Source organism: Manihot esculenta, chromosome 7 (genome assembly GCF_001659605.2).
Source record: "Manihot esculenta cultivar AM560-2 chromosome 7, M.esculenta_v8, whole genome shotgun sequence".
In the NCBI taxonomy this organism is placed as follows: Eukaryota; Viridiplantae; Streptophyta; class Magnoliopsida; order Malpighiales; family Euphorbiaceae; genus Manihot; species Manihot esculenta.
The window spans coordinates 10,089,851-10,106,161 of NC_035167.2; the positions used below are offsets into that span (position 1 = coordinate 10,089,851).

Consider the following 16,311-nt stretch of genomic DNA (forward strand, 5'->3'; position numbering starts at 1 on the left):
CAAACTAGAATAAACAAATCAAGTGAACCACGTATCAATCCAAAATTCATAATTCAACCCAATTCAAATCATTCAGCTCAACTCAATTCGTCTATAAAATAAAATAGACTAGACATAGTTATGATAGTTTGGACCGTGAATCAAACTTGATGACCGCTAGATTTCTTCACCCCGGTCTGGAGTAATATAAGCCCATTATCTTGGGGCCCCCAAGTCATCCACGAGAACCAAGTCCAAACCGCTCAGCCTTAAGACTGGGCTCCAGTCAGCTCCTTCAATCAGGCCGGCCCAGCTCTTCAGGCCCAACGAACAAACCCTCTTTGAACTCAGTCCTTATTCTGCCTTCCGGCCCAGCCCAGAACTATGAAGGAGGCCTACCCATCCGTCACGTAGGTCCATCCGCATGCACACCCGGAGAAAATCAGATCGTTACGCATGGAGCAGAGATCTGATTTCCTCGTACGTCCATATCAACATGGCAGGGACAGGTGGCCCAATGGCAGACAGTCTGTTATACGTCACTAGCAGACATAGGAAACAAATAAAAAGGAAAATACTCTTCCTTGGGTCTAAGTTTTTCTCTAAGCTTACAGAACCTCTGTAAAACCCTATTTTTCTGGATCTCAGATCATCAAGTGGCGCCGTCTGTGGGAACCGAAGGAGATCTTTTCATCACCGGAGTTCCACTTTTACAACACCCACTGAGATCCACAATGACTAACCATAACGAAAACAACACCGTTAACACCCCAAATGACCTGAACTCTGCCCAAGAGGGGGCAGCAGTTCTCTTTTTCCAGTCCTACAACTCCAAACAACCAACCACCCATTCCTTTCAATCCCTCACCAAGCTTGGCAGGAAATATGCCCGCCACTGCCTTGTCAGACCAGAACCTCCAAACCATCGCCCTCCAACTGCAAAACACCGCCCACTGGCTGGGGCAGCTAATGCAACAATGGGGCCTCAGCACCCCTGTAAATGCATCGCCAGTGGTAGAAGAACCCCAAACCAATGAACCCCAGCCTATCCCTAACCGCCCTCAAACTGATAGCCAAGAAACCGGAGATAGGAGGAGAAGAGCCGAAGAAGAGGAAGAACCGGAAGCTCGGGTTCATGGAAGGAGGGTGAGGGAAATGATTGAGAATGATGAGGCAGACAGTTATTCTGTCGGAACAACCGGGTGGACGAGAAGCGAAGCGGAGGAAGAAGAGTACCGCCTGGAGGAGGAACCTAGGCAGGAGGAGGAGAGTGTAGACCAAAAGCTGCAGAAGATGAGAGAGTAGCTCTTGGCCGAGTTAGGAACAAAGGATCAAAATCAAGCTCTCCTGCCCACCTCTTCCCCCTTCTCAAAGTGGGTGCAGTAGGAGACCGTTCCCAAAAAATTTATGATACCGCCTATGGCCGCATATGACGGAGCTGGGAACCCCCGGGAGCATGTCTTGAACTACAAGACTTTCATGAGGCTGCAGACTTTGTCAGATGCCTTGATGTGCAAGGTATTCCCAACGACGCTCTCGGGGCCAGCACGGACGTGGTTTAACAGCCTTGAGACCAGAAGTATCAGGAGCTTTGGGGATCTGGCCACTCGCTTCATCAGCCGGTTCATTGCCGGGGTGCCCGCAGATAGGAAGACGAGCTACCTAGGAGTGTAAATGAACCAAACCGTTCGTGAGCTATTCGAGGTTCGATTCGATAAAAGCTCGACCGAGCTCGACTCTATTTCTAAACGAGTCAAGCTCGAGCTTAATTTTTAGGCTCGTTTGGTAAACGAGCCAAGCTTGAGCTCCATAGTATTCGGCTCGTTAAGGCTCATAAGCTCAACTCGTTTCTGAGTTCATGAGCAGACTCGCGAATAGGCTCGTGAACAATCTCGTTAAGTAAACTGAAATTACTATCATAAGAGAAATAAACTCAAACCCTGCATATACTTCCATGAGCCAAATCTAAATTTTTTAAAATTCAGTTCTATATAGTTTAGTTACACTCTTAAACTTGCATATATTTGGATCATTAAGATTTAAAAGCTCATCTTTTTAAGTTTACGTGCTAATTTGTAGATATACTTATTTAACTAAAATTATTTTAGTTTTAAACTAAAACTCATTATACATGTAAATAAATTAAATTATTCGTGAACTATTCGAGACTAAACTCGATAAAAGCTCGACTCAGCTCGATAAAAACTCGACTCGTTTAAGCTCATTTGCTAAACGAGTCAAGCTTGAGCTTCTTAATACTCGGCTCGAGTTTGAAATGAGTAAAGCTCGAATTCGGCTCGAGCTCGAAAAAATTTTAACGAACCAAACTTGAGCTCTTCAAAACTCGGCTCGGCTCGGTTCGTTTATACCCCTAGAGCTACCTGGAGACAGTCAGGCAGAGAGGGGATGAATCGCTCAGGGAATACGTTGCCCGTTTCAATACGGAGGCTTTGCAGATTCTCGAGCTGGACGAGGGCAGAGCAGTGGAGGCCATGCAGAAAGGGATGACCTCGCTCGAGTTCTTTGGCTCGTTGAGCAGGAAGCCTCCAACCTCACTGGCCGAGCTGATGAAGCGGGCTGAAAAATACATAAGGCAAGATGATGCTTTGGTGACAAGCAGGTTCGCCAAGGGAGCGACAGATATGGGGAAAGCCCCGGAGGAAAGAAGGCAGGAGAGGCACGATAAGAGACATGGCAAGAGGCCTGAGCCTTACAGACAACCCTGGGAGCGAAGGGACCAAAGACCTCTCCCTCCGCGGGTCTCGGAACAGAAGCCCCTCCCTCCGTGGGTTCCAAAGAAGCCGACCCCACTCAATGCCTCTAGAGCCGAAGTATTCATGGCCGTCCAGGACAAGGAATTCTTACAATGGTCCAGAACCCTGGGAACTGAAGCAGACCAGCGAAATCCTGACAAATACTGACAGTATCATCGCACGCATGGCCACGACACCATAACTGCTTCCAGTTGATCACAAAAATCGAAAGGCTGATAAAAAGGGGGCACCTCAAGAACTTCGTGAAAAAACCGGAGGGACAGAGGCCTCAGTCTAATCCGGCAGCCCAAGCGCCAAGGAGAGCGGAAGCAAGGCCAGTGAATGATGGGTCTAGTGGGACCATCAACATGATTGTTGGAGGCACAAGAGGACAGATGAGCCAAAGGGGGAAGAAAAGGGATCGAGAGGGAGAAAGCAGCAACGCCGAAGTTATGCAGGTCGTCGAGCACTCTCCAGTAACCATCGCTTTCTCTCCAGAAGATGCTCAGGGTGTTTAGATGCCCCATGACGACGCTCTTGTCATTGAAGCCGTCATTCACAACTACCGGGTGAAGAAGATCCTAGTGGATGATGGGAGCAAGGTGAACTTGCTGTCGTACCGGGTCTTCTAGCAGATGGGAATCCCTGAAGAGCAGTTGGTCTGGGATCAGGCACCGGTCAAGGGGATTGGAGGAGTCCCAGTACCCGTGGAGGGAAAGGTGAAGCTGGCCCTCACTCTAGGAGAGGCGCCAAGGACTCGCACTCATTACGCGGTGTTCTTGGTGGTCAAACTCCCCCTGAGCTATAATGCGATACTGGGAAGACCTGCACTGTTCGATTTCGAGGCCGTCACGAGCATCAGATACCTGGCCATGAAATTATCAACAGAAGCAGGAGTGGGAGTGGTCCGAGGAAGCCAGGAGGAGGCGAGAGCAGTGTACTTGGCCACAGTGGCAGAACCGAGCTCGGCCGAAGAAAAGCTCGACTCAGAGGTTCTAGAGGTCAGGGACGAGAAGAGAGAGGCCAGGACAGAACCGGTTGGGGAACTGGAGACTTTTCCCTTATCAGAAGCAGAGACAGATAAAGTCTTCAGTCTCAACGCCGGCCTCACCGAAGAGCAAAAAACTGAAGTCATGGCCCTGATCCGAGGTCACCCATCGAGCTTCGCCCGGAAGCCTTCTGACATGCTTGGGATTGACCCCAAGGTGATGACGCACAAGCTGAATGTGCTCCCCGAGGCCAGACCGGTAAAGCAAAAGAAGAGGGTAGTAGGAAGGGAGAAACAACAGGCCACCAGGGAGGAGGTCCGAAGGTTAGAAGAAGCTGGATTCATTAGGGAAGTTATGTACCCGCAGTAGCTAACAAATCCTGTATTAGTTAAAAAAGCCAATGGCAAATATAGGATGTGTATAGACTTCACTGATCTTAATCAAGCATGCCCTAAAGATTGTTACCCCCTCCCTGATATTAATAAAATAGTCGACTCTACGGCCAGTTTTGATTATATGTCTTCTTTGGATGCTGTGTCTGGTTATCACCAAATCCCAATGGACAGGTCGGATAAAGAAAAGACCTCGTTCATAACAGAAGACATGACCTATTGTTATAAGGCCATGCCCTTCGGGCTGAAGAATGCCGGGGCAACATACCAAAGATTGATGAATAAAATCTTCAAAAACCAGATCGGCAGGAACGTAGAAGTTTATGTAGATGACATGGTGGTAAAAAGCCCAACTTTCCAGCAACACCTAGTAGATCCGAGGGAGGTATTTGAGGTGTTGGAGCAGTACAGAATGAAGTTAAACCTAGCAAAGTGCACTTTCTGCATAAGGGGAGGAAAGTTCCTGGGATACAAGGTGAGTGGGAAAGGCATCGAGCCTAATCCGGAGAAAGTGGAAGCCATTTTGAACATGCCTGAGCCGACCTGTGTGAGGGATGTCCAGAGGTTAACTGGCAGAGTAGTGGCGCTAAATCGTTTCATGTCGAGGTCGGCAGAAAGATGCTTACCCTTTTTTAAGAAGTTGAGGAAAGTGTCGAACTTCGAATGGACCGAGGATTGTCGAGAAGCTTTCAAAGAACTCAAAAGTTATCTTAGCTCGCCTCATGTGCTCAGAAATCCGTTGGAAGGAGAAGAGCTCCTGATTTACTTGTCAGCCTCAGAACAAGCCGTCAGTGCTGTGTTGGTAAGGGTGGAAGGAGGAGAGCAGAAGCCTGTTTTCTATGTCAGCAAAGTGCTTAAAGATGCCGAGGTAAGATACCTGAACATTGAAAAAATAACATATGCTTTGTTGCTGGCAGTCAGAAAATTTAGGGTCTATCTCGAAAGCCACCAAGAAGTTGTGATGACAGACCAGCCATTAAAGAAGATTCTTCATAGGCCGGAAACATCAGGACGGATGCTGACCTGGTCCATTGAAATCAGCTCCTACTGCTTAGAGTACCGACCTCGGACCACCATAAAATCTCAAGCCCTTACTGACTTCATAGCAGAGTGTTCATTTAATGAGGAATGAAAAGAACAGGGCGAACTGGCTTTTGGAGCACAAGGGGACGAGACAGAAGGGCAGTTCTCCCAGAAATTCTGTTGGAAGCTGTACGTGAATGGGGCGTCAGGCACCGGGGGCAGTGGCGCTGGAATAATGTTGAAGGGACCTGAAGAATTTAAGGTCTGCTACGCCCTACGCTTGGAATTCAAGGAACATGGCAGAATATGAAGCCCTAATAAATGGGATGCTGGTGGCAATGGAAGTGGGGGCAACCGACCTCAAAGTGAATAGTGACTCCCAGCTGGTAATCAATCAGATAACTGGGGCATATCAGGCCAGAGACCCAACCATGCAGAATTACCTGGCAAAGGTAAAAGCCATAGAAGCTGAGCTCAAGGGTCGGGGAGTCATCGTCAAATACCAAAGAATACCTCGAGAGGAGAAGCAGACCTGCTTAGTCGGTTGACCAAGGAAGAACTAGAACAGCTCCCTGATGAAGTATACATACAGTGTATCAGCACGCCTGCTTTTAATAAAATAGCCACTGTGTTGCAAGTAGAACAAAACCGGACCTGGATGACCCCATATCTAGAATATCTGGAAAAAGGAAAGCTCCCTGAAGACAAGGATGAAGCAAGAAAGATAGCAGCTCGTGCCGCTAATTACCAAGCAGTGAGGGGGACCTTGTACAGAAGGGGGAAATCCAGTCCGTGGCTCCGGTGTGTGACCCCGGAGGAAGCAATAAAGGTGATGGAGGAGATACACAGGGAGATGTGTGGAGCTCATGAAGGAGCAGGAACGCTGACCAATAAAATATTCAGGCAAGGGTACTACTGGCCCACTGTCAAAAAGGAGGCCGAAGAGTTTGTCCGAAGATGCGACATATGCCAAAGGTTTGCCATCGCCATCAGTATCCCAGCCACTCCTCAATCCAACATATCTAGCTCGTGGCCATTCTCGCAGTGGGGAATAGATATCCTGGGACCCTTTTCCAAGACCATTGGACAGAAAAAGTTCGTGGTGGTGGCTGTGGAGTACTTCTCAAAATGGCCGAAGGCGGAGACAATCCCCACAATCACAGCTCGCAAGATGATAGATTTTGTGTGGGGGAACATCATCTGCAGGTTTGGCATACCGAGGGTGCTCATCTCAGCCAACGGCAGACAATTTGACTGCAGCGCCTTTAGAGCATTCACGGCAAACATGGGCATTTGGCACAAGTTCTCCTCAGTAGCCCATCCTCAAATCAACGGCCAAACAGAGGTCACCAACAGAGCTATTCTCCAGGGATTGAAAAAACGACTGGATGGGGCAAAGGCGAACCGGGCGGAAGAGCTCAATAGCATCCTGTGGGCACTCCGAACTACCCCTAGGACGTCCACTAAGGAAACGTCTTTTGCACTCGCATTCGGCACTGAGGTCGTAGTCCCAGTCGAACTACAAGTCCCCACGCACTGAGTCCAGTTCAATAGCGAAAGCGCCAACGAAGACAAATTAAGAAGCAACCTGGACGCCCTGGAGGAAGTCAGGGAGGAAGCTCAAGTCCGTACTGCCGCTTATCAATAAAGGGCGGCCCATTATTACAACCAAAGGGTCAAGGAAAAAAGCCTGAAGGTGGGAGACCTGACCCTAAGAAACCTGGGAGGGTCTATTCAGAATAGCCAAAGTGGTCAAGCCAGGGATATACCGAATTGAGGACATGCAAGGAAACCTCAAACCCCATGCCTGGAATATCCAGCACTTGAAGAGGTACTTCCCTTAGTATATTCGTAAAAGAAAATTCTTGTACTCTGAAAACATGAATAAATGAAATAACGCCATTTTTTGCAAAACAATGTTATCCTTATTACTGTGAGTGGTAACTCTCTATGAAAAAGAAAAGAACAGATTCCAGAAGACCTTCTGAGACATAGAGACCTCAGGGAGGTAGAAGACCGGGATTCCCAAGATCTCCCGGAGCTACAAGTCCGATCCCCAAGATCTCCCGGAGCTACAAGTTCAGGATCCCCAAGATCTCCTGGCACAAAAACGGCCGGTGGGATCCAAGAGATCTCCCGGAGCAAAAATGGCCGGTGGGATCCAAGAGATCTCCAGGAGCAAAAACGGCCGGTGGGATCCAAAATATCTCCCGGAGCAAAAACGGCCGGTGGGATCCAAGAGATCTCCCGGAGCAAAAACGGCCGGTGGGATTCAAGAGATCTCCCAAATCAAAAACGGCCGGTGGGATCCAAGAGATCTCCCAGAGCAAAAACGGCCGGTGGGATCCAAGAGATCTCCCGGAGTAAAAACGGCCGGTGGGATCCAAAAGATCTCCCGGAGCAAAAACGGCCGGCGAAATCCAAAAGATCTCCCGGAGCAAAAAGAACTCATAAACAGCACAGCTCCGATCTCACACGAAAGATGGAGCCCGGAATCACCAATGAAAAACAAGACTCCGACCTCCCAAAGGAGCTCAGGACCTAAAGAGAGGAGATTCCGATCTCACACGATAGCCCAAAAAGGCAAAGCACCGTGCCGACCTCAAAAAGATACTAAAACAGAAGGTTTAAATTCGAACTCGGATTGCAGGCTGCTGACACTATGCCAGCTCGACAAACCTGAAGGAAGGTCCAAACAGCAAAAGATCTGGTCAGGACATACCTGAAAGCTAAAATTAAGAAGAGAAAGACAATAATGTCGATCTAAGACCTGAAAGCACGAACTCAGAAAACCAGGTGAAAGAAAGGACCGAGCTCAATTCCTATCAGAACAAAACTAAGAGCGAAAGGCCAGCCCTGCTCATCACCTCAAAAGGTACATGATCTGACTCATTATTATCAAGCAAAGACTATGCGCCCGAGCTCATGATTAAAAAAGTAATAAGAGAAAAATGAGGATGTCCTTGAATCATAAAAACTCGTAAGTTGAAAGTTTTGCCCGCTGTTAAAAACTAAGTTTACGGTTAAGGCTAGTCCAGCTTGGAAAGAGCTTACAGATAAAAATGCCTTAGTAAAATGGAGAAATTTATGAGTCAAAAGGTTCAATCAATTAATAGAATTTTAGTTCTGATGAGCTCGAGGGCAAAAGGGAAAAAGCGGCATAGTTGATTTCTTGGAAAAATTACAAAGCCCATGTCTTAAGTTTTTCACCCTCGGCAGATCAAACTGCTTAACAGAATAAGTAGTCCGTTGAAGCCCGAAAAACAAGCAGAGTAAATAAAAACAAAATTTCATTAAAAGAAAAGTACGTTACAGCTTATTTTAGTTATCTACACGGGCTGAAAGAAAAAAATGTCCCTAAGAGACTTACATGCCAAGGTGCATTATCATCTAAATCTCATCACTATCTCCTTTTAGCTTGGCGGACTCCTTATACTCCCTTAGACGCTCCCTGCACTCCAGCTGAACTCTGTCTCGTTATTATGGGAGAGTTGAACAAGTTGATTCCCGTAAGCATTGCTCACTGTTCCATCATAAGCAGGCATTCTGTTGCCCAAGTGTGATTCACGATACATCTGAACAAGCTGAGATATTATATGCTGTGTGTATATCACGCATGAAAAACATAAGTCTTCGAGTTAAAACCCCAGGTAGATCACGGAACACATGTTTGAAAGCACCAACAGAAGCTTGACTGAGTGCGGCAGATCTCTGTTTCTCATAACACAAGCGCTCTACATCAAAATCAACAGCAAGCTAAACATCTTCACCATCTCCAGCAAGGAAATCCTGACATGAATCCACCATGAACTGCTTTATGTTACATGTGAACTGCGTCCTGTGTCCCACAATAAACTTCAGAAATCATGTTATTCTATGAGTTTGAGTCAGGAGTGGACAGCAGGGGCACCACAGAAGTTTCCTTTTTCTTCTCGAAAGGAGGCAAAGCTAGAGCAGACCTCCTAGTAGCCCGGAACTTCTTCGAAGTCGGAGCCGGGGCAAAGGCTTCAAAAGTTGCAGGACACTTGCTTCCAACCTTCGCCGCGACACTCTCCTCATTAGCATCCGCCGGAATAACCTCCATTTTCTTATCCGAAGCCCTCTCTCCAAGGGCGGGGGCTTTAGGCCTCACTTCAGGAATCTCCTTGGGAGGAAAGACAGGCTCCGCCTTCGCCAGTCCAGTGTCCTCGGCCCGTTCAGAAATGACCCCTGAAGCCTCTTCCAAGCTCGACTTGCTACGGCTGCGTAACCTTGAAGACTTAGTCTCCCGAGAGCTCGGCTTTGGGGCTCAAGTAGCAATTGAGGGGGGAGGTCAGCCAGACGACCTGTCTAGTAGCCCCACCCACCGATCGCTCTACTAGGAGGGCATCCAGGGCAGCGTTCGGGCTCCCCCTAGGTAGCGAAAGACTCTTATGGGGCTTAATATGATCCATCTTCATCTCAGATGCTGCAAAAAATCCAAAATCGGGGCAAGTCAGAGTGATTCTCAACAAAAATCACAAAAGCAAGATTAAAACAGACCTCCACGAGAGACAAAGTAACAAAATCTCTGGCTCGCCTTGACCAGCCTGAAGGAGATAACGAACAGACGCCCTGTGGGTACAAAACCCCAGCTCAAATAGACAGACTCAAAAGAAGATATAAAGAGAATAAAATTAGGGGTCCGCATTCGAGAAGCAATCTCGAAATACTGGAAAACCCCGTTAAAGAAGGGAGAGAAGGGAAAGGATAAACTATACTCTTTCTGTTTAGCAAAGAAAACTAAGCTTACGTCTTTCTAAGGATCGATTATACCAGAGATATGTGGATCGGGAAGAAAGATCCTCTCATTCCAGTGAGGGCCCCGAAAGTGAAAAGGGGGTGATATCAATATATATCCAGAGACTGAGGTTTTAATGTGAGATGGGATGATGTTAGACTTCAGGCTAATGGTGTCAGGATCCTTAAAAGCTATTCATGGGAAAGGAAAGAAAGCGTACCCTGAAGATAGAGGCAGGAAAGCGAAGAGGGCAGTGCGCACGAAGAACAGAGGAAAGCCAGAAATGGAAAGAGACAGAGAGGATTCGGAATTCAAAATGACAATAAGGTGAAAGGGTGTTATGAGGCAAGCTGTACTTAAACAGGCGCGGTCATTATGATTCTTGGTATTTACCCCCTCGACAGTCGGGCAATAACTGCCGAGAAGATAAAAGGGCAATTGATGACCGCTGGATTTCTTCGCCCCGGTCTAGGGTCGGGCCCATAATATAAGCCCATTATCTTGGGGCCCCCAAGTCATCCACGAGAACCAGGTCCGAACCGCTCAGCCTTAAGACTGGGCTCCAGTCAGATCCTTCAATCAGGCCGGCCCAGCTCTTCAGGCCCAACGAACAAACCCTCTCTGGGCTCAGTCCTTATTCTGCCTTCCGGCCCAACCCAAAACCATGAAGGAGGCCTACCCATCCGTCACGTGGGTCCATCCGCATGCGCACTCGGAGAAAATCAGAGGCCGTTACGCATGGAGCAGAGATCCGATTTCCTCATACGTCCGTATCAACATGGCAGGGACAGGTGGCCCAATAGCAGACAGTCTGTTATACGTCACTAGCAGACATAGGAAACAAATAAAAGGGAAAATACTCTTCCCTAGGTCTAAGTTTTTCTCTAAGCTTACAGAACCTCTGTAAAACCCTATTTTTCTGGATCTCAAATTATCAAAACTCATAACTAAAATTGATCGGTTCCATTTGACAATTTTCTTATTTGATAAAATATATATTCAATAATACTTAAGATTTACATTTACTTTTTTGTATTTTATTTAAGTTTTTATTTTAATTTTTTTCTAAATTGAAATTAGATTAACCGTTTATAATTGGAATCGGAATTGTGAAAAACGGGAATCATGGAATCGGAATTGTGAAAAACCGGAATCATGAAACACCATAATTATGAAAAATCAAAATTGTAAACACTTTAAAACTGAATTGAAACTATTAAAAAACCTAAACCATTTTGAACCGTTTTAAATCGGATCTATTTTGATTTGATTTGAACAATGAATCGAATCACCTATTCTGATCTATAACTACATCTACGGTGCATCGATTGGAACTATCACAAAAAATAAGCACCGTGAGACGCCAACGTTACTATCACCAATCAAACACAACTCTCATCAAATTATTGTTGATCAATACCGAATAACAATAGTTTGAAAGATGAGCAAAAAACTAGCAATGTTGACAACAACGACAAAGCATAAAATAGCCAGCATGCTACATCTAGACTCTCAAAAAAGAAGACAGACCACCACAACTGATGTGGGATTCAATACACCCCCTCACGCCCAGAATTTTACTGGTGCATGATATATTCATGGGAGGCCCAACATCGGATGAGGAGGCTATGATACCATGTTAAATTTGGGCCAAGCCTAACTCACCCTAAAAGGTAGCTCAAGGGGAGGATTGCCTATGACCCATATAAGGGGCACATTACCCCTTTTCCACAACTGATGTGGGATTCAACAATAACTAATAAATTTTTTAACATAAAAATTAAAAAATATATATATTTTATAAAATATACAAGAAATTCTCTCTAATTAAAGAAATTCTCCTCTAAGATTTTGTTTACTTATTGTCCTCTCTAAGGACTAGAGGCTCAGTTGAGTAAATCATCTCCCCTGCCCCTATTCTACTTCCCTCCCTCAGTCTTACTTTTTAAACCCACATGACAACCATCTCCGTCAATCATTATATGAAGAGACTGAACCTCCTAATTCCAAAAAACAGTTGGAAAATATATAAAAGAACCAGTTATAACAAAAAGACTGGTAGAAGTCAAAAGGGATCTTTCAAATTTGCCACACTATTGAGGATCTATAATCCCTGCTGCACAGGCCTATCTATATATGAATTTTGAAGCCTTCACCTTGATGGATATCTCTTTTCAAACATTTATTCATACTTCAAATGTGATGCAAAAGACATGCTTAATTCTCAATTTTACATGCAACAAGGCTGTGTTCTCTTAAAGTAAACTGGCTGAAAAAGTTATTTAAAATAACTAAAAAACAAGATTTTGCTTATAAATGTGCCCATTTTCCAAAATTTTAGCTAGGATTTGAAGAATAACTTTAGATTGTTTTCTACTATTTTCCTTTATAACAAAAGTCATGTTTTTCAACTATTTTCAACAGGTAAACATGTTTTCTATCCATCATCACATTTGACATGAATATTTAACCCTACAATAGAAATAGAAAAGCTAATAGATAGTTGAATTTTAAGCAGAGACAATTTACTAGAAGCTCTAAATGGATTTAGAAGTCAATTAAAGTAAAGTGAGTTTGTAAATCTTACTTGTCCCTTGAGGATATAAGTTAGCTTTAACTTTTGTCCCAGCAACAGTAACTTGATCCTTTTAAGAATGACAGAGTGCTGTAGTTCTGAGATGGTCACCCATACATTCCACAAAATTTTCTGGAATAAAGAACAATACCAAAACTGTAAGAATACTCAATTTTGTGTCCATATTTATTCTCTACAGTTTGCCAACAAACAAAAGTCATACAGTGCTGCAGGTGCAGAAACCAGTACAAATAATATATCAAATTAAAAACTATGTCTTCATATAATAAACACAAGCAAGAACAAGAAACGGATCACAAAACCAAAAGATGAGTATTTAGACAAAAGAGAGAATTGCTGTTGAAAATCAATCAGGTGCATATGACCTCACCTACTCTGAATGCTTAAAAGCTTGCTTGGAATATATATATATATATACAAGTATGTATGTGTATATGTATATATGTATGCATGCATAAACTCAAATGAGCAAATTTTACAGAAGAAACTTTCTCATTTGGATAAAAGTTCATTTTTCTCCATGTGCTCTTCCAGGAATAACTTTTCGAAATACTGAAAATAACATTTCATGTCTAAATAATGGAATATATACAAGTAAACGTAGGGACTTGTTCTGAGAAACAACTATGAGAAAAAGTTATCCACTGCAAAGTATTATTTTCTTCAAAACCAAACCAACTTTTAGAAACAAGTCTGAACATGCACTAAGCGTGTAGATTTCGTTTTGTTGAACCTCAAACAAGCTAAAGTAACTATCGTTTGTCATATTGAGTCTACCTTAGTTTTACATGGCCTTTAATTTGACCCAACTAAAATAAATGGAGCACTTTATTGTTTAAATTATGCTCACTAACCTTAGATCACCCTACAAAAAATTATTAACTCTTTCATTTGAATTTCTAAGGGAATAACAAATGAAAAAGCCAAATGTGCCTAGTACAGACATAACCAAGTGACTCTTAGTAGGCCTGCTGCAAATGAACTAAGCCATTTGTCATTTTCGAGGTAGAGCTTCGCTTCATTAAGCTTGTTCATACCCATAATTACTAGATTCTCTCACCCCCTGGAAACCGTGACCCACGTACTGCATCTTGAAACGCAATAGTCTTCTGTCCCAAATTGCTAGGGACACCATCCAGTTTGCCAAAATTATAAGTTCCACAAGAAATGAAAATATGGAAGGAAGGAAGAAGAAAGATCAATAAATATGAAAGTGTGCAATAGCAGCATGCAGGCACAAGAAGAAGAAGAGGAGGAAAGGAAAAAGGCTATAGCAAAAGAATAATAAACAGAAGAGAATACATTTTGAAACGTTTTAAGCAAGATAGTTGATTTACATGTTAGTGGAATAGGTTGACGTGGGAGTGTAATTGGCTATTTTATTAGTTAAAATTTAAAATTTTTTAGAAAATATAAATATTATCAACTAATTAATCATATATTTAATTATTTAAACATTATATTATATTGAGTAAATATAATTTACATTCCCAAATTAAATTGGCATACTAACTAAACATACCACTAATACCAATCAAGGTTACCCCCTACTTACCGTATATTTCATTAATTAGCATACCATGTACCCGTACCAGGAATTTAGTGTACCATGGTCTAGGTAACTATGTTCATACCTGTTCACTATGATTAATGATGCAAACTCAAGCTTACTTTTAAGGTTCAGTTTGTTTTCTTTCCATTTTAGGTGATGGGAAGACACATTGCCTTGAGTATATATTTCACTTTTGACTATATCTAGAGCTTAAACTCTATTCTTAGGCAGTTTAGCTAAATCTTGAGCCTTAGAAATCTTTACCATCCCCAAAAAAAAAATCATAGAAACTGTGTAACATCTTTCCTAAAATTATAGCATTGATGTTGCTCCAGTTAAATGCAGTTCTTTGTTTGTCATTTCCAGAAACTGATATTAGAAGCTACAAGTAAGAAATTTACATTATGCCAAGATGTTACTATTGACATTGTAGTGTCCAGAATAGATTGTTTAGAGGAACATTGATGGGTTTATAAATAGCTAGCAAAAACTACTAAATGAAAAAAGTGTACAAAAGTTATTTGGATAAGTTTGAGCAGGAATGTTAAAAATATAGTTACTATAGATGAGAAACCAAAATCAATGGACTGAAAACAGTGAAAAGTGTGTATACCATACCTCTGCATTTAGTCTATGCAACACGAAGGAAGCATCTGCCCTTGCATTTACAAACCGCCATTGCAAGTAACGGTTGTACAGAAGCCTCAACATACGTGCATCAACAATTCGATCCTCCCCCATCTTCCCTCTCCTTAAATCAACTGAGAAACTAAGAATTGAAGGTACACTACCAGGATAACTACTCATGGGCCTCACCCTTGAAGGACTAGAAATCCCTCGTGATGGAGACGAAGCCGTAGGTGTCCAAAGCTTAGTAGGCGAGGCAGGCCTCGTGGCTCCCCTAATAGTTGAAGAAGCTATAGTTCTGGGAGATGTCACTGTACCATCAACACCAAATCTTTTTGATTGACTGGTTTTTGATGAAATGCTCATTCTGGAATTAGGACTAGTTGGTAATAGTGAACCTGGATCCTGCAAGCGCCTCAACCTGCTATTTGTTTCTTGCCAAAACCTTGCAGAAATAAAAATGCCACGAGACCCAGTACCTAATTCATGCAATCCTGAAGTGCTACCAGAGGAAACACTATCGCTATCAGATACAGTGAAATCACCAGTAAGAGAATATTCAATCACCGAATTGGCATCTGGGTTTTGCTTAGCATTGCCTAAATCCAAGCTCAACCTCCTCTCATCAACCATCACGGATGGCTGCAATGACTTAACCATCATCAACTCAGATCCTAGACTCCTCTTATCTCCACCACTACAATCCAAACTCCTAGACAACATCGGATTTCTTTCTGCCGATCAAGGGGAGACCCTTGATCTCTCACAGGAGTCGCTTTCCTCCTCTCTGGAGTGGCCTTTCTACCCACATTTGGCGAAGTCACAGCCTTAGCCTTGCTAATCGGGAGTGAAAACGCTTCACAGAGAGAGAGAGTTGGTAGCGATGAGTGAGAATTGGGAGTAGATTCAGAGGAAGAAGAACAGGGGAAGTGTGTGTATTGGGGATTTTTGGTTTTGATGAATCTTTGGAGAGACATTTGTAATAAATTAGATAAATTTTAAATTAATAAGTATTTTTAATTTTAGTTCTGATTAAATTTTCAATTACAGATAGAGTATGGTTTTCTTTCTGGTCTATGGTCTTCTCTTCCTCTTCTGATAGATTTTTTTTCTTTTTTTCTTTTTTTTTTTTCAAATACATTTTTTCTATTTATTTAATGGTATTCTTGATTTTGATAGATTATGATAGTATGATGCTATTTTTTAAATTAATTAGTCAAATAAATAGTATTAAATCCCATAAATTTTATATTCTCTTTTTTATTTTTTTGTAAAGGTATATGTCATTCCATTAGTTTTTCTTAAAAAAAAAATAATAAATGAGGTGAAATTATATATGTCATTGATTAATTTTTTTAAGCTCCTACATTATTATAGTTATTAGACTATTGTTTATATTAATAAGTTATTTATTGTTTTTAAAATATTTAAATTAAGAAATAAAAACCATTATTTTATCAAATATATATTCTTTTAAAAATATATCTATTATATCTAGCAATGGCATAATGTATTATAAATATAATTAAGAAAAAGCTAATTAACTTAAAAAATCTCACTTTTTGTCTTTATTTTTATTTTTATTTTTATTTTATTTTATTTTTTTAATTTTAATTTAATTGACTCCATCTTTATATTTCG

General features: G+C 42.6%; 1 protein-coding gene and 1 pseudogene across 6 annotated transcripts in view; both read right to left on the bottom strand.

Annotated features, from left to right (window-relative positions):
- LOC110618489 overlaps positions 1–16,311 on the bottom strand; it is a 150,636-nt gene that overhangs the window by 77,103 nt on the left and 57,222 nt on the right. The gene's annotated exons all lie outside the window — the stretch shown is intronic.
- Positions 8,410–15,701, bottom strand: LOC110605194 (annotated as a pseudogene).